Source organism: Perognathus longimembris, chromosome 1, assembly GCF_023159225.1.
Source record: "Perognathus longimembris pacificus isolate PPM17 chromosome 1, ASM2315922v1, whole genome shotgun sequence".
In the NCBI taxonomy this organism is placed as follows: domain Eukaryota; kingdom Metazoa; phylum Chordata; class Mammalia; order Rodentia; family Heteromyidae; genus Perognathus; species Perognathus longimembris.
The window spans coordinates 33281222-33305397 of record NC_063161.1 but is presented as its reverse complement, the minus strand read 5'-3'; the positions used below and the strand labels follow the sequence as shown (position 1 = coordinate 33305397).

Sequence of the window (24176 nt, the reverse complement as noted above, 5' to 3'; positions counted from 1 at the left end):
AGTTCTCTTCCTCTCATACACTGCACATGCATTTCAATTGTATATATCTTTTTGTTGGATTATTTGTCTTTAGATGGTAGTAACTAAGGGGTTTTATCAAATCATCATTGCTTTACGGATAATAGTAAGTTTACAATAATTTTAAATTGACTAATGTCTTGAATTGTTTTAGGAACTAGTTTAATTTTTACTAATCAAAAGCTTTTCCACATATGCCTATGTAAAAGTAGACCAAGTGTTATCTATGTAATGAAACATATACAGCAAAATAATGGTGCTGGGTCTGGTTAATACTTAACAAGACTGCAGGAGCAAATGTTTGCACTCGTTATATCCAAAATACTGATAAAGGACTATCGGCTACATAAGAGCGTAAAAGTGGAAGTAGGCAATTAAATAAATATGTATGTAAATACACACAAAGTTATCAAGAAAAAGACAAACCTAATCATTATGGGACCACATAAATTTTATGTAAATTCTATCAAGTAATATTAATAGTATCTTATACAACTTAAACAAACTCTAAAAACTGTTTAAAACTAGTGCATACAATTGCATTTTGTGGCTTAGAATTTTTTTAAATGGGAATCTTATAAAATGTGTAACTAAATTCTGTATTCACATATTTGAGTTCATTTCAGATCTTGTCCAATAAGTGCATACCAATATATAAATTAATGTCTCATCAATGTTACCATCTAAACATGTGCCTTACAGAAAATCTCATCATCCACTTTTCTCTTTTCTTCCTCCTTTGGGCTAGGATAGGCTTTCTTGTCTCTTTGTACAAATGACTTTTAGGTTGTTGATACATTGCATATGGGAAGAGAAATTCTTATTGTCAAGTGATAAAATTAAAGCTTACAAAATTAAAGCAATAGTGCGAACAAAGGACATAATGCCTGGTCTGTTCTAAACCAATTCCTCAAGTTTGTTTTTTTTTAATCTTTCATTTTGTCCTTTTTTTCCCTCTTTCCCTCTTTTTCTTTTGTATTGGTGCCAGTTCTGGTTCTAGGACTTGAACTCAAAACATGGATAGTGTCCCTGAACATTTTTGCTCAAGTCTAATGTTCGAGCACTTGAGTCGTAGCTCCACTTCTATTTTTGGTAATTAATTGGAGATAGAAGAAGTCTCACAGACTTTCCTATCTGAATTGGCTTTGAACCATGATTCTCAGATTTAAGCCTCCTGAGTAGCTAGGTATGAGTTACCAGCACCAAGCAGATTTACATTCTAAAGAAGTTAAAGACTGTTTCCACACAACCAAGAGGTATAGTCATGGAAAAGCTACAGAAGGAAACAAATGTTTTATATGTGAGTGTGACTGTAGAAATGTAGCAAGTACTAAAGCTAAATTGCAATATGATTGTCTGATTTTCATTCAAAATGTTTTTCCCAAGTTCTCTGTCTTGTCTTTCTCTATGTATATTTTTCTGAGTGCTGCAAAAGTATTGATTAACTATTCCTTGATTTATACAATGATAAAAATGAATTCTATGCCAGATGAGATGACTCAAGTCTGTAATCCAGCCTACTTGTATGGAATAAATTAGAGGACTGAGATTCAAGGGCAGCCTAGTAAAAGAGAAGTTCATAAAACTTCATCTGAGCTAAGGGTTAGTCATGGTTGGTGTGCATTTGTTATTCCATGGTTGGGCATAGAATTGGATGTTTACCATCACAGGTGATACATAGGGAAGGACAAATAATAGAATTAAAGGCCAGTCTTGCCTTGCAAATAAATAAGACTTACCTAGAAAAAATAATCAGTGCAAAACATAATTTAAGGTGTGCTTCCAGTCACAGAGTGCCTCTTGCAAGCATGAGTTAATCTGACTTTAATCTCCAATAGCAACAAATTAAAACAAATATATATGAAGAAAGAACAAAAGGGAAATGTAGTAGAACATTTCCATTATTTTAAAAGAATGGTATTTCCAGAGAAAAATGAAACTTTTTGATAGAGTAAAGGTATGAAAAAGTTGGTTTAAGTTTTCCCATCTTTAGAAAAATTATCTTCATTTTCACATATTTTGTTGGATCAAAACTTTCTCCCTTGAAAGTATGTGTGTTTCTTCTGTATTCTCTGATATAATTTCACAGGAGCTCAAATTGGGATCTTTTCAGTTGTTTGGTTTTAATATATTTTAATAACTTGGCTTATTTTTTAGCTGTTTCCTTTCCAATCTCTATATAAAATATGAGTTATTGTTCATCATACATGGATTATGTAGAAAATAAAACTTGTAGACATAACATTATGCATATAAATTAAATTTTACAGGCACATGGAGAATGATTTAATGGAGTTTCCTCATAAATTTTTTCAGGAGAGTCTTAGATGTCAGAATGTGTTCAACAGGTAAACAAGCTTTAAATGTGAAATAACATTTCAGAAATGAGTACTTTAATGAAGTGAATCAAATGATTGAGTTGTGCATACCAATATTCATGCAATTTATTTGGGAGAGCAAATTAATTTCTCAGGTCACTGTACTTCTTTACAAAATGCAATATGATTTTATTCTCATAAGTGTTTTTTAAATAACGCCAGGAAAACATTCTTAGATAACTTAGAAAGTAGAATAGGTTTCAAAATCAAGGATCTCTGCCAATGGGGAAAACAGAAAAATGTTGATAAAGAAAGTGGTGGAGAAGGGGCTGAGAATGTGGCTTAGCAGTAGAGTGCTTGCCTATCATGCATGAAACCCCGAGTTTGATTCTTCAGTACCACATAAACAGAAAAACCAGGAAGTGGCACTGTGACTCAAGTGCTAACCTTGAGCAAAAGAAGCTCAGAAACAGTGCCCAGGCCCTGAGTTCCCTAGTTCAAGCCCTAGGACTATGGGAAAGAAAAGAACAGGTAGAGAAGGGACTTTCCTTTTAATATATACCTTCTACTGTCCATGTCAGTTTAGTAGTGCCTCAAATTCTATATATTTATAAATTGTTTTCAAACTACCTACTTACAGAATTGTTCCTGCACTAGTTATTAGTCTGGCCAATTGTATGAGCTTGCCTAGGGCATTTGACTCCACCCACTCCTTCCTAACCCACTCAAGTCCTGGACATTGCCAGATAAATGTCCTTTAGTTTCCATTGTCATATATATGTAGGGTCCACATTCCTTTATGCTGATTTATGGCTCCGATGTTGTTCCCGTTCAAAATGCAGTGCAGGATGATGGTTAGAATGCCAATCTTTGATATTTCTGACAATTATTACTTTGTCTCAGCATTGACAATTTCCTCAATATTTATGATCCATAACCTCCTAATTTGTGAAATGGAGCATCATAAGATGAATCAATTGATTATAAAACATACGGCAAATTGCACAGAATAATAAACATTAAAAATTTTCCTCTCCTGTTCTTATTGATCTTATACTTCTCATTACCTTCACGTCTTTTAAGCATCACCTCAATCCTGAGTTGACTTTCAACTTTCTGATGTTTTTCAGAAAAAGACTTCTTTCACACTTTCTGGTACTATTGATATTTCCCTAGTACTTTCTAGTATTTTTTTTTTTTTTTTTTTTTTTTTTTTTTTTTTATTTTTGGCCAGTCCTGGGCCTTGGACTCAGGGCCTGAGCACTGTCCCTGGCTTCTTCCCGCTCAAGGCTAGCACTCTGCCACTTGAGCCACAGCGCCGCTTCTGGCCGTTTTCTGTATATGTGGTGCTGGGGAATCGAACCTAGGGCCTCGTGTATCCGAGGCAGGCACTTTTGCCACTAGGCTATATCCCCAGCCCACTTTCTAGTATTTTTGAACTACGATAAGTTTTTTTGAGAAAGTACAAACTGATCAAATGGCATCTACTGGTCTCTGCTTTCAGGCATTTCTGGATATATAATCATAACTATAAAAAGAATTTTTCTTTTTTGCCAGTCCTGGGCCTTGAACTCAGGGCCTGAGCACTGTCCCTGGCTTCTTTTTGCTCAAGGCTAGCACTCTGCCACTTGAGCCACAGCGCCACTTCTGGATATTTTCTGTATATGTGGTGCTGGGGAATCAAACCCAGGCTTTCATGTACACAAGGCAAGCACTCTTGTCACTAGGCCATATTCCCAGCCCTAATCATAACTATAGTATAAGAAATTGTGTAAATAATTGAGACATGCCATTTAGTGTTACTCAGATATATTAATATGTAATGCTGTTTCTTCTGTGAAAGCTAAATATGTGCTGGGTATTTATTTCATAAGCAATGGCAGAGACAGAAATGAGTTAGACACAAGTACATTGATAATCATTCAACTTTTGTTATTCCACCAACAGATTGTATTGGATCAGACAAAGCAATGTTAACTTCCCGAGATCTCTGTCTTTTCACTTTTCATATGCCTAAATTGAGTTTTCTTAAACTCTTTCAGATTCATCTAGGTCTTTGTGAAACCTTAGAATTTGAATCCATAACAAATTGCCAGATATATCTGATATGTATAAGAAATGCTTTTAAGTAGCTTTATCTAAGATTAATAGACTCTGACAAATGTCTTAAATGTTCATTTTCCTATAGTCAATATATTAAGTGACAATCTTACAGCAGCACTGTTCAGTTCAAACAAAAGAGTGTATCACCTCTGTAGGAAGAGTAGACATTTGAAACTTTGTCAAATGACTACCAAGGCACCTAAGACACACTTGCATTAGTAAGCAACTTTATTAGGAAATCAGTCATTCCATCATGAATTGTAATAGGGAGGTCAGATCGGGCCAGTGCCATCATTAGCTGTGGAGGAACTTCAGGTTGACTCCAGCTCAGATTAGAGCAGAAGCCAACTCCATCTTCACTAAGATCTCCCCCACCCTATCCAGGGAAGCTCCCCTTTATTATGTTAAGTTATGTAAATTGACCACCTGAGGCCTAGGAGCTTCAAAGGAACCTGTGCCCTCCCAAGGGTAGGTGTATCCACCTGCTTCATGTGAGCCCCACCAAATCCATTGGACAATTCTAACTGTAACTCTATTGGCCACCTGCGTGTGGCAAGTTTGACTGTGATGTTTGCCTTATAACTAGGCTGGAAGGCCACACACTGACACGCAGTTCCAGCTCCCGAGTCTGGACTGCACACGTGGGGGGGTCCCAGCTCCCGAGTCTGGACTGTACACATGCAGGCGGCTCTAGCTCCCGAGTCTGGACCCTGATCCTGCACACGTGGTCGGCAGCTCCGGCTCCCGAGTCGGGGCTGCGACCAAGGCCAGTACGTTCACTTTTTGTTCACTTTTTACTTCCCCAATAAATCTGTCTTTTTGTCATCTTGTAGCTGGAGACTGTGTGGTGGACTCTTGGGGGAACCAGGAATCCCCTTCCTTGGCGGGGAACCCCATTTCATTGTAGCAAACCCCCACTCTACTTCAGAATAACAATGATAAAAATATTTATATATAAGATAATATCAACTGAAGTATATTGTATTTCCATAGACTTTTACCCTGAGAAGAAAACAGTTAAGAAAATTTCAGAATTTTAAAACTTCAGCAAACAATAACTATTTTTTTATATTTAAAAAAATAGAAAGCTCCAAAGACTGACATAAATATAGAGAAAATGGGGAAATAGTAAAATACTCAGATACATTTATTTCAAATATCTGTATATTTTAATATTTTTCCATTTTCTTCTTATCTCCTTACCTCTAGTTTTATAAATATTTATTTAATCATTTACATGTCTTAATTTCAAATCTCTTCAATGTATTCCTTCAACATGACATCATAGAATAATAGAATATATCTCAGGATTTTTGTTCTGTCTATATCTCTAACTATTTGTTTACCATATTAAGAGAATCATCATGTGTAGTATCATGTTACACATCTAGAATTCCAACACAACAGAACCAAGGAAGGATACTTGCAAGTTGAAGGCCAATCTATATTGAATAGTAAGATCTGTCTGAAACACACACAAAACACACACAACCACAAACACACACACACACATACTCACACACATACACACACACAAAGGATATTTTTTCCTCAGGTTGCAGAAAAATGAACAACTTAGAATCTGCTAAAGATACTTCAACATCATATATTTCTAATTTTGTTTCTACTGCCACACTGACATAGAATCTTTGTTTATTCCTAACTACCATCCTTTTACTTTATCTCTTTACTCTATTTACTTTATAATTTTCATTTCACCTTTCACCTTATAAATGTGACTCCCATCACAGCATATTGTTGTTTTAATTTGTCTACCATTAAAAAGCAATGCATTTACATGAGATACTTTCAATTCAAATTAAATATACTTTGATACAAGTAATTTGTATTCAATTTAATAGTTAACTTAATATTGCTATGTAAATATGACAAAATATTTAAATTATATTTACATAGTATATAGTTATGTATTTATTAATGTACTGGTTTATATGGAACTATATGTACTCAACTTCTCTCCCTTTAAGGACAGTGCATTTAAATACATTACCAGTGAATGTAATCAAGGGGGTAGCTAAGATATCTTCTTTATTAGCCAGTTACCAACATAGCTTTCCTTAATTAGGTCTCTTAGTATTTACTTCCTTCTACAACTTTCTCCTGTTCAATTTTAACTGAACTTAGTTTCCAGCCTTCAAGCAAGAGGATGAAGCACGAGTAACTGCTAAGTCCTCTGAGTGTTTTGTCTTTTTTCAGTTGCTCTTTCAGCTCAGTTCCTGTGTGAAGTGAAATCCCATATAGATTTCACTTATGAGATCGCTGGTAGGTCCACTATAGACAAATCCATATGAAGTTGAACTGATGTGAGTAGTCATGTAAGTGAACTTTCACATGGATTCTTTAGGCCAGTTAAACATTTAGCTGATAGCAAACTTAGTTGAAATTTTAACTGAAATCTTTAGAAGTGATCCTATGGACTACCTGGTTTAGGAGGTCTCTGACTCTAGAATATTATTTGAGATAAATTATGGGTAATGTGTTATGTATACAACAATGTAAGGAAACATACAACTGACAAAGAATAACATATGTAACTCAAATTAATATTCATATTAGTTAATAACTCATTTTAATGCATATAGTAACTTTTAATAATTTGTCATGTCATTTTTGAAGAAGAATTAATATATCTGAGACAGCAACCACTAGACTAGAATAAATTTTTCTTTATTATATTTCTTACTAGCTATTTAAAGGAATGAATACTTCAGAAGCATTCAGGATGTTGAAGAATAGAGGAGATTGAGGCACATCAGATACTATAACACATATTACCAGCTTTTAGAAATGAATTGCATGCTATATTAACTCAATAAATTGATAGTTTATAACAGAAAGAAAACTAGAAGTTATTTTTCCAATTCTATGGCAATATACAGAAACATCATTTCATAGAATATGTATAATTCAAGTTAAACACTCAGATTTACTGTAGAACTGAACACATATATGTATAACTGCTTTATTTGCATACAAAAACTCTATATTTTCTAAACGTATGAAAATAAGGAATCCCCTTAAATTGTGAATCTTATGTACCAATCTTATGAACCAATCTCCTTAAATCATGAATCTTCAACATTCATGTAAGTATGAGCTAGCTCAAATCAATCAAATTTTTAGTTTGGATGGCCATTTACTTGTAAATTGAGAGACTGCTGTGTAAATGTACATAAAAGAGTTGTAAATCAAAATGAAGTTGAACTTGTATGAATATGCAAATTGACAAAGAAACTTAAAACTCTTAGTATTCTACTAACCCAATTACCAGAGAGCTTATTGCCAATCTGATTCAAGATTGCAAAGAAGACTGCCTCATTAAAGCTAATGGTTTCCTCTGGCTAGAAATGAGTAGTTTTACCAACTGTTATATTTCGGTAGCCCAATCAAAAATGTGCTAGCAATAGTCCCAACATAACAACATCTAGAACTACAAGTACAAAGAACAATTCTCCCATACAACTAAGATTTTGAAAATGAAAAACAAAATAAGAACATAAGACTCTCTGTAGGACAACATGTAGTATCTAAAGATGTTTCTGGCAAAGTAAAGCTGTGTTATAAGGTTTCATTTTATCATATTATAAACAGAATGAACAAGGTACTGGTGGCTAATGCTTATAATCCAAACTACTCAGAAGAATGAGATCTGTAGGATCATGCTTCAGATCCAGCTGGGGCAGTAAAGCTCATAAATCTCCATATTCAAAATAACCAGAAAATATCCTGACTGGAGACAAGGCTCAAGTGGTAGAATATTAGCTGAGCAAGTATCCTGCCCAGAAACTTGTGAAAAAGAACAGAAACAAAAATACTGGTTTCCCTTATTTGTAATAATTAGTATATGTCTAGGATAGTTCTTGATAGCTATGTACATATGACCTTATAAAATGATGCTAATCTAAATGAACTACACAATATGGAATCAAGAGTTGGTTTTTTTCCTTAGTGTACTACTTGCAGTTATTTCTTTTTTTTTCTTCCCCCTCCTCCCTCACCTTTGGTTTATGCCCTTCTGTCACTGATTTTGATTCTGCTACCCTTTGTATTGTATATAAGTTTATCTGATTTGGTGATGGGAAGGGAAAAATCACAGAAATTGGTAAGATGAAGAACAAAGGGTAAAACAATGCAACAGTGATACTCACAAGACACTATGCTGGAAATGAACTTCACAACTTGGGGGAGGGGAAGAGTGTCAAGGGAAGAGATAGTTTGGGAAAATGAGGGAGGGTATAACAATGTTTGACAAAAATTATACTCATTTCCTTACTTATGCAACTGTAACCTCTCTGTAGATCAGCTTTACAATAAAAAAAAAATTGCTGAATGAACCAGCAGAAATTCTTTTCTTTATTTTGACAGCTAATCACTAATTTCCATATCTTTATAATAAGAAATTGAATATAATATATAAACAAAAGAATAATTATCAAATTCAATTTGCCTACTTACATGTGGCTAATTAAGGCCATTTAAGCACTTTTCACAATATTAATAAATGCACATGTGTTATGAAGTGCAACTTAATAAAATAAGTGTACTTGTCACAAGTTTCCTGGAGTTTAGAGTTGATTAAACAAAAATTCATTGAGCTTTTCTCAGAAATTGTTTTGTTTCTCTTCACTTTTCTGTTTAAGGAAGTTAGCTATATCAACTGAGGAATAATTAATGTGACAAGAGTTGCATATTTCAAATCCCCATAATAAAAACATGTTTCCTCCAAATTCCAAACATCATGTGAATATCTCTACTAGGTGCAGAGAAAACACAGAGTAAAATTCACAGCCTTCCAGTATACTAGTTCCAACACTGTGTTTCTCATCACAGAACTGCATGGCCAGCAACAATGCTTTAAGCACCACAGGGAAATTTCTTCACCTATAACTGCATTAGAATCTTAGCTCTAAAAATTTGACAGAAGTACTATGACAGGAAAAAAAAAATCAGTTGCAACTCTAGAACATAATGCATTTCTTTTCTTCTCTCCCTATCTTTGTCTCCTTCCTTCTTTGTTTCTTTTTCTTTCTCTTTCATTTTTCATTCTTTCTTTTCACTTTATTTTAACATTTGTTGCCTTAAACAATCAAGAAAGAGAGAATAATAACTTATACTGCGGAGAGGAACATATTTAGGAGGCCCACCACTTTCAGTGACAGGAAAATTGTAATGCCACTGACAAATACATCACTAAAAAAGGAGTTGAACTAAATTTTACATCAAGGTCCAAGTAAACAAACACGTTTTCATGTTAGGCTTTGATTGAGAGATGAAAAAATCTCTCAATGAGATGAGCCATGAAAATCAATAACCTGTTTGAAAGAGAAAAGATATGATATTAAAGTGATATTTGATATAGGATGAAATTCTGAAAAATCCCTACATCAGAAAGAAAATAAGTTTGTTTATGATTTTTCTTTCCAAATTTCCATGTAATAGTTAAAAACACATCTGTGAACAAGTCTGGAATTTGAAACTTATAATTTGAAGGAATTATTTCTATTTTGAGGGCGAGTAAACCATGCAGAAAGACATTATATATCTACTTATCTTCCTATTTTCTAAAATAGCAATACAAAATCCTTTAAACTACCATGAGCTTCTTGATAAGGGCCCTTGTATTTCTTGTACATGTTTTTCTACTAAGTAGAAAACTTAATGGCAAAATAAGGCATGTAATTACTCAATAACCAAGGCTCTAAGTGAAAAAAAAAAGAATAAAAACATAATCTTCTGAAAATAAACAAATACAGCACAGAGCAGTTCAGTTCATTTCTGTTGAGGCCAGATAAAGATTGCTTTTCAATTACTTGTTTAAAATGAAAGTTTGTGACCCAAACACCTGTGCCAGATTGGTATTTTAGATCCCTAATGTGCTGTGCCATGGCATGACTTAGAACAGATGCAGGGGCCACAGAAGTACGTAAAATTGTTTAGTTCTGATGGGTGATCAGAGACTAGTATTGCCAAGAGCAGATGAATGGAAGCTGGGCAAAGAAGTATTCATTGAACCTACATCTATCATGGAAATACATAGACCCAGAAATTCACCAATCTTAAAAGCACAGTGATCTCTGTGATAAATAGTCTTTAGAGTATTCTTCTGGATATTAACTGGGTATATGAGGCAGTATAAATGATGTCTACTCTGTGATGAAAATTTGAATTCCCCTCTAAGATCCTATTCACTTTTGATTTCAACGTATATAAAATTGGCATTTATAAGTTGTCTTAATTATCTTGGAACATATTTCAATTAATATTTTTTTATTTAGGATATGAAATTTAAGGTAAAAGTGTGTGGGCTAAACTCACTGAGGGTAAGAGTTAAAGAAAGGGTAAGCACACTATGATTTAAAAACTAGCTGTCACGGGGCTGGGGATATGGCCAAGTGGCAAGAGCGCTTGCCTCATATACATGAAGTCCTCGGTTCGATTCCCCAGCACCACATATACAGAAAATGGCCAGAAGTGGCATTGCGGCTCAAGTGGCAGAGTGCTAGCCTTGAGCAAAAAGAAGCCAGGGACAGTGCTCAGGCCCTGAGTCCAAGGCCCAGGAACTGGCAAAAAAAAAAAAAAAAGTGATAAAAACTAGCTGTCTGGTACATTAATTCATAATTACCCATAGCTATATAAATTTCAAAATTCCTCATGCGACTCCTTTTTTTGTATCATATTATGTTTCTGTGTCCATATCTTTGGTAGAAGTTTGTTTAAAGTTTATAAATTAGACTCAATTAAGATTAACAACAATAAGAGATAAAAGGGACAATATTACTATACTAAAGTTAAATTTGAATGTCATTCATTTATTTTTCTATCACAATTTTTTTTCTGTTTTTTCAAATTTTTATTATCAAACTGATGTACAGAGATCTATCACAATTTTGATGACTGGAGATCAATTAAAAAAAAGTCCTCAATTCTGATGGACATCTGTTTATTTGTTTTGTTTTTGTTGCCAGTCCTGGGGCCTGGACTCAGGGCCTGAGCATTGTCCCTGGCTTCTTTTTGCTCAAGGCTAGCACTCTACCTCTTGAGCCACAGCACCTCTTCCGGCTTTTTTCTATATATGTGGTGCTGGGGAATCGAACCCAGGGCTTCATGTACACTAGGCCATATTCCCAGGCCCTCTGATGGACATCTGTAACATCTTGATCTAATTGTCCTTACATTCCAGAAGATATATTAATCTATACTTCCTATATCAAAAATGAAATACCAAACAAAACAATCACACAAACAGACAAGAAAAAAAAAACAACAACAAAAACACAAGGTACAGTTTCACATGGCATGTTGATAATACTTACAACAGTGGTATAATAACTCTTGTTTCTGTAACATGGAGTTCATTTCACTAAGCATTATCTTATGTGATCATATGGGTGTAGCTATTGGTGTACCCCCCCACCACTCGATCTCATCCGAATACCCTGAATACTGTTTATACAGGTATTAGAACTGGGGAAGGGAAAGGGAATACAAAAATTGAAAAACAGGCTGGGAATATGACCTAGTGGTAAAGTGCTCGCCTCCTATACGTGAAGCCCTGGGTTCCATTCCTCAGCACCACATATATAGAAAAAAAAAAAAAAAGCCGGAAGTGAGGCTGTGGCTCAAGAGGTAGAGTGCTATTCTTGAGCAAAAAGAAGCCAGGGACAGTGCTCAGGCCCTGAGTCCATGCCCAAAAACAAAACAAATAAACAAAATTGAAAGACAAAGGACAAAAAGACAAACCATTCCAAAAGGAATACTTACAAAAACTATTTGGGGTAAATCAACTGCACAACTCTTGGGGGCAGTGGGAAAGGGGGAGGGGGAAATGAGGGAGGAGATAACAAGGTAAACAAGAAATGTACTCACTGCCTTACATATGAATCTGTACCACCCTTCTGTACCACCCTTCTGTACCACACTTTGACAATAAAGAAATAAAGTTTAATAAAAAAATGAAATACCAGCATCTTTCTAATCTATTAGGATGAGGAAGTACTTCTTAAATACTGAGTCCATCATACTTACGTAAATTCATGAGTGTCATCTATTATTTTAGATGGAGAGTTTGCTATCTTCAACAATATAGCACTTATACTAAATAATTCATAGCATAGAAATAAGAAAGAATGAAAGAAACATTGGGAACCGATAATAAAGAAGAGCCAAGAGGAATAGTAATCGTAAATGGATTAGCATGAACAGTGCTACAAAATCCAACTGGGCAAATTATATTCATGAAAACTACATAGTCAACATTATTACTATTATTATTTATTTTTTATTTTTTTATTTTTTGGCCAGTCCTGGGCCTTGGACTCAGGGCCTGAGCACCATCCCTGGCTTCTTCCCGCTCAAGGCTAGCACTCTGCCACCTGAGCCACAGCGCCCCTTCTGGCCGTTTTCCATATATGTGGTGCTGGGGAATCGAATCAAGAGCTTCATGTGTAGGAGGCAAGCACTCTTGCCACTAGGCCATATTCCCAGCCCCATAGTCAACATTATTGAAGACCATGAATTGGTAACAAAGCATGGAAACAAAGCCCATTATTCTTGAAGATACGAATTTTACAAGTAACGTTTTCCAGACTTCGTTTATTAGAGTTCAGGAAATACACAGAAATTACTAGGTTAAGAAGAGAATGGGAAAGAATGAAAACCCTTGATAAGGAAGTCTGGTGATAACTGCAATGTTGAAAGGGAGATAGAAAAACAGAGAATGAACTGCAACTAGGTAGAGAGGGAAATCTAGAAGAAGGGAATATGGCTGTTGTCACAGGAAAAAACAAAGGATATTTTTCTAGTGTGAAGGGAAGAGAAGATCAGCTTTCAAATCCAAGATACAGGGGCAGAAGCAATGTGGGAGGGTGGGATGGAGACAGGCCATGGCAATACTTTTGTGTTTTTTGTTGTTTTGTGTGTTTTTTTTAATTCTAGCAGGTTGGTGAGCTCTGGGTGTACAGAAGTGTATAGGTTCAAGGTTGTGTAGAAGCTTAACAAAATTCCAAAGGCTTTACTTCATAATTGTCACACCTTTCTTTTTTCTGTTTTCAGGTGAAATTACAAGTGAGACACTTAGATCTATAAATGTTTACATATCTACAACTAAACCTCACAGTGTGCTTACATTGCAGGAAATGTGGTCCCACATATTTTTTTTTTATTTATTTACAGAGGCCCACGGGTTTTTAGTGGCCTTCTATTCTCAAAATAGTTCCAAAACAAAATTAGTCAAATAGAAGCACCAAAACAAAAATGTGTCCCTTTTTTGTGTGTAGTCTATTGAAAGTAGTCAATGTTTAGAAGCATATGCTCCATTTGGGAGTTACATTGCCATAGGTAAAACTATTGCTGTATGAAATCTTTCATAACTCAATTGGTGAAAGAGTGTTAGTGAATCTTTGGTGCACAGAGAGATAATAAGATAAGTATATACGGCGCCTTGTTTCCTCTCTGTTCCGTTTCCTTTAGACATCTTGTCCATGCTCAGGTAATAAGTGCCTCTGCTGCTCTGGAAGTTGCCACAGCAGCTTTTGCGCAGACACTTCTTACCCATTGTGAATGCAATTGCCTGGAAACACACAATCTTTCTCCATTTCCCACTCAGTGGAAAGCAGTTCTAGGCAAGGGGGCTACACTACATGTGCTCAGCAGCTGGCATTCCTGTGGAGCTAAGGCGCAGAGACAAGAGGAGGCCCCCATAGCTGAGTGAATGCTCTCTGGCTGGGGGTGCTCACCTGATTTTGAGACTAGAATCAACCTCCTGCATAAGGACAGTGCTGGAGAACCTGTCTGAACTGACAGGAATGGCGGAATTCTTCCTGTCATCCTCAAGCTCCATTGTAAGTCATAACGCAGGAACTAGCACCACACGCAGCAGTACCGTCTTCCACAAGCAGCAATTATGTAAGAATAGAGATCCAAACTTGGTGGTTGCGTGACTGGCTGTCTTACAGGCTGCCAGTGTGGGAAGAAGTTTTTCTCACAGATGTTAGTTAGAAAATAGAAGGATGGAAGTCAATGTGGCTTATGAGATCCCAGGAAGAAATGGCAAAATTTTAATTTTAAAACCTTTAAAAGAATTCTCATGGTGATTCGTGCTGAAGATGCTTTTTTTTTCTTTTCTTTGTGTGACTTGTGAGGTTTTAGAGTGGGTTTCAACTGAAAGAAAAAACGGTGTGATTTTTAGTAAGTAGGCTTAGTGTGGCCTCTCAGAAACCTGATGATTTAATACAAGGCTGATAGCTAGATTTTACCTCTGTGACTCCACTAAGGAGGAAGGGTAAGGAGCAAGGAACAAACATTCATTTCAGATCTCAGGCATTTTTGTGTACAATAACATTTTGAATCACCTGTCTATACAATATCCTTCTTGTAAAAAAAAATGGCAAAATAATTGTAAGTGTGGAAATTGAGGGAACTTTTATTTCAATATTTTATTTTTTTAAATCATGTTTGTTTGAAATTTAAGTAATCTCTCTAGGTAAAAAATATTATGAAGGGCTGGGGATATAGCCTAGTGGCAAGAGTGCCTGCCTCGGATACACGAGGCCCTAGGTTCGATTCCCCAGCACCACATATACAGAAAACGGCCAGAAGCGGCGCTGTGGCTCAAGTGGCAGAGTGCTAGCCTTGAGCGGGAAGAAGCCAGGGACAGTGCTCAGGCCCTGAGTCCAAGGCCCGGGACTGGCCAAAAAAAAAAAAAAAAAAAATATATATATATATATATATTATGCATAAGAATCTACATTTAAAGTGCCCAGATGTTTCGTGCACTATTATTCAAACATTGTCTATGAACACTTTAGAACCCCATCCTGAGCGCTAACAAAAAAGTTTACACAATTGGAAAAAAAAAAAATCTTGGTCATACTCATACTGAACTTTCTGTATCCGTGAACTGAAAAACAAAGTGTAACTAATGAATTAGTAATTGGATTTTCTTTTTCAAAGAACATTTTATTGATACTAGATAGTGCGAATATTTGTATGTTACATACAGAATAGTTTCACAGTGGGAAGAAAAGATAGGGAGATGTTTTTATACACAGTTTTTATGTTTGGTGTAACTGCTGGAATGATTTGCATATCCCTCAAGGCATTACAGACAGAAGAGATGAGATCAGATAAAAAAAGGTAACAAAGAAATTGCCTTAAATCTTTTGTAGCCCTAAAATCTGCAATAGTCTCCAAAAACATAAAACTAAATTACTGATACTGTGCTTACAGCACTGCTTTGAAAAGATGCTTTTGTGTTTGTTCAATCGCAAGTGAATCCAGTTCAACCTAACCACATTCCTGTGCCTGTCCAACTTGTTTTCATAAATTTTCACCATTTATGCAGAAGCCTTTGATCACACTTGGTCTACTACCAGTCTCTTACATCAAATTGTTTTTATTTAGTAGGCTCCACACCTAGTGCATGCATTGTACATAATAGACAGTCTATAATTTTTTTCCCAGATGAATAAAACTCTTTGAAAAAGAGTCTTGAATGTTAAAATGTCATGTATCTTTTGAAAAATACAAATTCAATGTTCACAGATGTTTATTTTGTCTCCTGTGTTAATAAACTACAACCCTCTTTGGCTATTGAGAGCAAGAGAATTGCTAAGTCAGCCTGCTTATGTTTCGATCATGAGAAATGTAACCCCTGTTCTAACTCAGCTCTTCGTGGATTGTTCTACATCTGTACAAAGTATATCAACTAAACTTCACATGAGATTTTCAACAGTTTGTCATCTACTTTGAAATTAGAAGTTACTAAAAAATGGATATTTTAATTAAAAGTAAATATTACTGAATAATCATATTTTCTTAATTCATAGGACTATCTTGAGGCTTTGTATGTATTGATACATTTTACTAAGAAAAGAAAGCAAAAGTCATATTAAATATTATAAATTTAGAACAAGGTGCTGGGTACATTTTTGCTATGTTATCTGCTTAACTCATATCTTTTCCACATAAGGTGTACTTGCAATGTATATCAAAATTATTCTGGAGTGCTGAAGAAAGGAACATATGAAATAGAAAATTAAAAAAAACTCATTAATGGTAATGAGATTGCGCTTCATAGTTACACCATGTTTGAAAAAAATGCACTTACATTTAACCATTTTGACAGAATATATCTTTGACTAATCCTGACCAACAATTGCCCTACCTAAAAATAAATGTATCAAATTTTCTAATCTGTGCCAGGCTCTTCTGTCTAACACATATAATCTTCGGCACTCTGGAGGCTGAGATCTGAGGATTGTGATTCAAAGCCAGACTGGCCAGGAAAGTCCATGAGATTCTGAACCACCAAAAACCTGAGAGTGGAGCTGTGGCTCAAGTGGTCGTGTATTAGCATTGAGCCCAAAGCTCAGGTATAGCAACCAGGCCCTGAGTTCAAACCCAGAACAATTGTTACTCAAATACAGTTTGGCATTATTTAGATTTTTTCTTAATACTTTTGAGTCTGGGGAAATTTAGTCTTTTCTGAGAATAGCATTTTTAATCTCAACTACTACACATTTAAATTGCAGAAATACTAGAAATATAGTGACAAAATAATTCACTGAAACATTTTCAGGAGATCTAAAGTAGAGAAAGAGAAATATGTTTTTTTTCCAAGGGAATATTCTATTTTTTTTTTTTTTTTTTTGGCCAGTCCTGGGCCTTGGACTCAGGGCCTGAGCACTGTCCCTGGCTTCTTCCCACTCAAGGCTAGCACTGCCACGTGAGCCACAGTGCCGCTTCTGGCCGTTTTTTCTGTATATGTGGTGCTGGGGAATCGAACCTAGGGCCTCGTGTATCCAAGGCAGGCACTCTTGCCACTAGGCTATATCCCCAGCCCCTCTACTTTTAAAATATATTTACAATATATCATTTCTCATATATCCTTTTCTCCTCTTTCATATATTATGATCAAAGACAGAAACAGAAATAATTATGTATATATATATACATACATTGATTCTACTGAAGGAATAATTCATAAAGAAGAGAATTTTCCTTCAAAGAGAAAATGTATAGAGGTCTAAGATGACCACTTCATTAGGGAAGACTGAAAAGAAACGATATAAAGAAGTTGCTGAAGAAGACACAAGCATCTCATTTCTTTTGATTGCATAAGAATGTGTATCTATTTGGAGAAAAATGCATTGAACAGAAACTTGCATGTGCCCCTGCTGACAAGTGCAAATGTGAATAATGAAACTTTTAAGGATACCGTGATACTTGCACATGGTGAAATTACTAACATGAATTGGTCAGAGTAACACAACTGTATGTGATATCACACAAATATGTGTGATAAAAAATCAACTGATTAATGTGATTTCATTCTAGACACATCTAATAAAAAGTGCTGTTTATTAGTAATACACATTCATATAAAATAATGGTATGCTTTGAACCTTTTTTGCACTTTTTTATTTCTCTTTCTCTGTGTCAAGTAGCTCTGACATATAATGTAAAATGCAAATTTAAAGAATAAATTAAATTGTAAGTAATAATTTAAGTAAGCTTTTAAAATTAAGCTTCTATGACTTCCACTTGCCAATCTCACAGGGAAGGAGATTGACAAGTAGAAAACCCAACTATCTAGGGGAAAAGAAAAATAACAAAAAGCACCTCTTAGAAATGAAAAAGAAGACAGGTTACAGGGCAAACTGCTGTCCTAAAACTGAATAGATAGGCAGGTAAAGACAGAGGATTATAAAGCACTGAAATAGGAATACATGAGTAGAAACTTCAATGGGAGTCAAAGCCAGTATGAAGGAAAACTTAATCTGTAATTGATGAATTGCTGAAGGATCAAGGTGAACCCACACGAACTGTAACAACGAGGGATTCAGTCATACCTGGCCACACACTTTGGGAAATATTGCCTCTAGCACCTCAATTAGGACAGCACAATAACTATGAGGTAAAATTCGCTTTCTACCCAGACATAGAAAGTATGTTAGCACACTGTTTTTCTTATTGTCAAAACGGTTGTACCTAGTGAATCTCTTTTGTTTTGTTCTGTGATTTGTTTCTGTTGTTTGTTGGGTTTCCTTTCTCTTATTCATCAATCTTATACAAGTATTCTTCAGGCCCATTTGTCCCATTTATGAGAAGAGGGAAACTGAGAAGCACATGTGTTACATTTCAGAGATAGAGGCACAGTAGAAGATTGAGCTGTAATACTGTGATAGAACACTATTTCTCTATGCTCACCAGCATCATATTAGTAAAGGCCTAGTGACTACACTTCCTTACACCATGCTTTACTGTTGAGGAAACAAAATTACAAGGCAAACTAAAAGCCAAATCTCAATTGGAAGAGACAGAATCAGCTATGATATGGATGTGGGAATTATGATAGGTTTTTAAAATGACTTGGTCAAAATATTCTGTAAATTCTAGTGGGAACAACAGTACATTGTCTAATGTGGAACAAATGTGCAATATAAACAGGTAGAAGAAATACAATGAAATGCTTGAGCTTAAAAATCACTGTGGAAGAATTAAAGAATGCCTTTGATGGAGTCATTAATAAATTAACAGATATTCTCAACTTCAGAGTTTGTCAACAGAAATTCCCATGCCAGAAAACCAAAATGAAAAATGACAAAAAAATATATAGCATTCATAACTTGTGACTGAGAGAAAAATGCAACATATACAAAAACACCAGCAATAGAAAAAGAGAATAAATATGTATGCAGTAGTTATTGATAAATTTCCCCATATGAATGTTAATGTCTAAGTCTCCAATTCTGAAAACTCAAAAAAATGACAGGAAGAAAAATTCCCAAACAAATAAACAAAAAGAATTATAACTAAGAATATCACTTGCATTCTTGGAAATCAAGCAAAAATAACTGAGAAATGTATCTCTTCTATCAATACCAGATTAGACTCTGTCCTTCACTCTCTTCTTTCTTCCATCCCTTCCTTTTTTTTTTTGGCCAGTCCTGGGCCTTGGACTCAGGGCCTGAGCACTGTCCCTGGCTTCCTTTTGCTCAAGGCTAGCACTCTGCCACTTGAGCCACAGCGCCGCTTCTGGCCGTTTTCTGTATATGTGGTGCTGGGGAATCGAACCTAGGGCCTCTTGTATCCGAGGCAGGCACTCTTGCCACTAGGCTATATCCCCAGCCCCCCATCCCTTCCTTTATCTTTCCTTTATCTTTCTTTATTTTTATCTTGTGCAAAGTGTTATGAATACAAAACTAAATGGAAACTAATCACATTCCTTACACATGTTATCATCCATTATTGAGGTCTATATGAAGGAAAATATTAATATATTAATAATACTTAATACACCACAAATTTATAAAATAGCAACCCAGTTTTCTGCAAAGGAATAGCTGACAGAATCTGATATATTTAAGAGTCATAGTATGTTTAGTGGTTTTACATACAAATACTTCAATTTTTGGAAAATATCAGTAATTAACATGCTAATCACATCTTAATTGTGTGTTTTTGCTTTAAGATTGGAATAATCTACTGATAGTTGGAACTAGATGTCAAATTGTGGGGGGCTGTTAAGTTGCAAAAGTTTTTATTTTATGAAAATTGAAGTAATAATTGCAAAGTTGTATGTAGGCTCATAGGATTCATAGGAACACATAAATTACACCAATTATCTCTAATAGGAACAGTAGAGGAATAAGCATGAAGTTGTTCAGAAGTAATTTAGATTTTATGAATCAACTGTCCCTTTAGCTAACACCAACAGGTTATGACTGATTATAAAACAGTCAAAAGATGAATTGAAAATAAAAATATTCACTTACAGAAAATTCCTTATAAGTAAAGTTTTTAAATAGTAATTTTAACATGTTTTCATCTTGAATTTTGGCCATGCAAAAAGTAGACATTTCAAATAATTACATATGTATAATTAATATTTTAAGTTAAAGGTAGTTACTACTTGTTCTTTATTTAGAGAATTGATGTGTCTTAATCTTGTGAATGAAAAATGTCTTAAATTTATTTGTTCAAATAGGAATATGCTAAGTGACCTAATAGAGAAACACAAAATTCTTTTATATTATGTTGTGATTTTCCTATTAAAATTTTCATAGGATTTCAACAAAAATTACCTTATCTGAACAGGTAGGACAATTCCACTAATAATTATGATAAATTCAGTTTTAATAGATGTTATAATAGATAGTTTATGATTAATCACTTTTGCATTTTTTCCATTGCTTTCTGTCCTTGACATTATTATACGTTTTCTTTTGTCATTTGTCTTGGTGAATTATAGTGTATTGTTTTTATTATGAAATTACTTTTCATTCCTGATTAAGGAAACACCACCTTCTCATAATTCATCATTTATTTAATATTTCTATATTTGATTACCTACTTCTTTAAGAATGTGTTTATATTTATGAAAGTATTAGTTTGTAATTTTATTCCTTGTTTGTCCTCTCAACTTTTAAGTATCAGTGATATTTTAGTTTCATAATAAAATTTTCAATTGTTTTGTCTACTATTCTAAGGAAATTTATTTAAACCTATATTTTTCTATACATATTTAAGAATGTTTAGTTAATCCACCTGGACTAGAATTATCTTTCTTAGGAAACTTTCAATTTCAAGTTCAATTTCTTTAATATATATAAGACCTATACAAAATTTTGATTTATTTTAACTGATTTTATTTTTAATGATTAGCATGTTTAATTTAGATAAATTATTTTTAAATTTTATTCTATTATTTCTTTTTTTAATCCTTTCCTCATTTAACATGGACTTACTTTATTTTGCTCTAAACAGGCATACAATATACCTTTTGAATTCATACTGACTACCAGAATTTAGATTTAACATATTACAGAACATGAGAGTTCAATAATATTCATTTATCCATATTCAATTAGGCTATTTTTAGTTTATAGATTCCATTTGCAACATTGTGAAACTCATAATGATTTATTATACTAATGTTAATAAGTAAACCTAAGTTATAACATTAAGAAAATAGGGGCTGGAAATATGGCCTAGTGGTAGAGTGCTTACCTTGTGTACATGAAGACCTGGGTTTGATTCTTCAGCAACACATATTATAGAAAAAGCCAGAAGTGGTGCTGTGGCTTAAGTGGTAGTGTGCTAGCCTTGCGCAAAATAAGCCAAGGACAGTGCTCAGGCCCTGAGTTCAAGCCCCAGGACTGGCAAAAAATAAAACACATACACACAAAGAATAAGAAAGTGTAAAATGTTTTTATTCTTTCTTAGCATCATTTTGAGGTTCATTTCTAGTCAAGCTTTAAGTATTATGATTCATTTTATGTCAAGATAGAACAATTCCTAGTAGGGATGATATGATCATAACCAAACTCCAGGTATTCACAAATTGACTAACTAGTCAATCATAGAAAATGAATATCTGAATATGTCAAATGATCAAAACAATTTAGTGTGAAATCCACAACACCTATGCATATTACAATAGTTCACATGTGAATAGAAATTAGTAAAATAAAATGTTACACTATTAATCAAAATATTTTGACTTACTGGAAATCCCCCTAAGAAAGAGAAAAATAAAATTCAACTAAAATCATTTAAAGTAACTAAATAACTTTACTGGTTTTTTGTTTTTTGATAAAAGGATGGATTTATTGGGGAAGTAAAAAATGAACCGACAGGCCAGGGTCGCGGGAGCTGAAACTGCGATCTAAATAACTTTACAGTTTACATGCTAAATATATCAAATTGGTTTGACATTAGATTCACATAGTCTTAGGCTCTTTTCATGTTTTCCTTATAAAACAGAGGCAATGCTGCTGTTTTAGCTCTAACAAAAGTAAGTTACACTGCACACTTGAATACATTGAGTTACTCCTAAGACTACACTCCTACAATCCACACTATGATAACTTCATGGCAATCTCAGAGGATAATATGTAATTGAGAGATAGCTAGATGATAAGTTTGCAGTAACTCTCATGAGAACAAGATATTTAGAACCGATATCCTCTAACATCAACAAAACCTTCAGAAATTCCTCACCTCTAGAAAAATATTTGAATTTGCTATAGGATATAGGAAGATATTGAAGATTTAGAGGCTTGCTACAATGTCTCTACTTTCAGAACCTTTAAATTGATCATTGGTAAAAGGTGAACCAATGCAACAGCAATACTTACAAGATAATATGTTGTAAACTGGGGGGAGGGGGGTGGATTAGAGAGGATGGAGGTGGGAGAAAAATGAGGAAGGAGATATTAAGTTTGACAAGAAATGTGCTCAGTACTTTACATATGTAACTGTAAACCCTCTGTACATCACCTGACAATAAAAATACAAAAAATAAATTCTTCACTGGACTTTTACTTTCCACAAAAGACTTTCACGTTTATCATTTGTAATTCAGAACAAAAAATTACAACTTGCATATATAAAACACTTTGCCATTTAGAGGCATAATTTTCACCTTCAACTGAAGATACGCAGAATTTAGCTCTTCCACCACATCTGGAGAATGCATTTGCTGTTCAGCTAACCTAGTACTGTCAGTGAGGTTTTTCCAGATGACTTTCTAGATTCTCTATTTATAAATCTTGGAATCAAACATAATATTCCCTTCTACCACTCTTTGAAGTGCTGTATGACATTGGATCCTGAAAATAATTTTTATAAGTAAATTGAAATTGTACGCTTTTCCATATCTGCCAGGAATATGATCACCATTGCCTCTGCCCAAATAATTTTAGGAGCATAGACTATCTTTCCTCTACTGTTTTAATCAGGTTAGAAATTCATTTAATATTCTCTGTAACAAGTTGATTTAAAACTAGATCAGAACACTTTGTACAATTATTGAAGGAATATCTAATCTAAGATCTAATACCTTTTAAACTTTAAATAGACAAAAGTCATCCAATGTTCACCTCTTTATGGTGTCTCTTAAAATATGTTACCCCTTTATCCTATTACTTTAACTATGAAAGCACAACTCATTTAAAAAAAGAATCTGTGCTTTATAGGATTTAGAAATATTTATAGTTTGGTGGGTATTAATTCTTCCATTTAAGTGTTTTGTTTTATATTATTTTAATAAAATGTATAAACACATATTCTTCTGCTTTGAACCTGTCTTTGGTCTGTCCCGTGTGTCTGTCTTGTCTTGCTCAGTTCATCTTGTTTCTAAAAGTTGCTCTGTGGAAGATCTGACCTTGGATATATGCTGTTACTTTTTTTTTTTTTTTTTTTTGGTGGCCAGTCCTGGGCCTTGAACTCAGGGCCTGAGCACTGTCCGTGGCTTCTTTTTGCTCAAGGTTAGCACGCTGCCACTTGAGCCACAGCGCCACTTCTGGCCCTTTTCTATATATGTGGTGCTGGGGAATCGAACCCAGGGCTTCATGTATGTGAAGCAAGTGCTCTTGCCACTAAGCCATATTCCCAGCCCTATGCTATTACTTTTTATGTTCTATGTTTTATGTTTTAGTTCTTCCTGCGTCCAAACTGTATTGTCCTCTTCCTCTGACAACCCATCTGCAACTACCCATTCATATACATGGGAAAACACCCTCTTAGTTGATGCTCTATGCAGTTTGAACAGGGATGTCTGTCAAGGAAGATAGTGATGATTTGAGGATTCCTTGGGTCTTATAGCTGGAGTGACCTTGATGCTTTTCTTATGATTCCCTTCCTTCAGTTTTGGAAAGCAAATTCAGTCAAATGATGTTATCTTCAAGAAATTTTACATATATATATATTTAT

The 24176-nt window shown here is 34.6% G+C and overlaps 1 long non-coding RNA gene across 1 annotated transcript; it reads right to left on the bottom strand.

Annotated features, from left to right (window-relative positions):
• Positions 1-531: 531 nt before the first annotated feature.
• Positions 532-8602, bottom strand: LOC125353981. The gene is made up of 3 exons (XR_007211384.1): positions 8459-8602; positions 738-752; positions 532-542 (listed from the first exon to the last, which is right to left on the bottom strand). It is a non-coding gene; the product is annotated as an uncharacterized LOC125353981 (long non-coding RNA).
• Positions 8603-24176: the final 15574 nt, after the last annotated feature.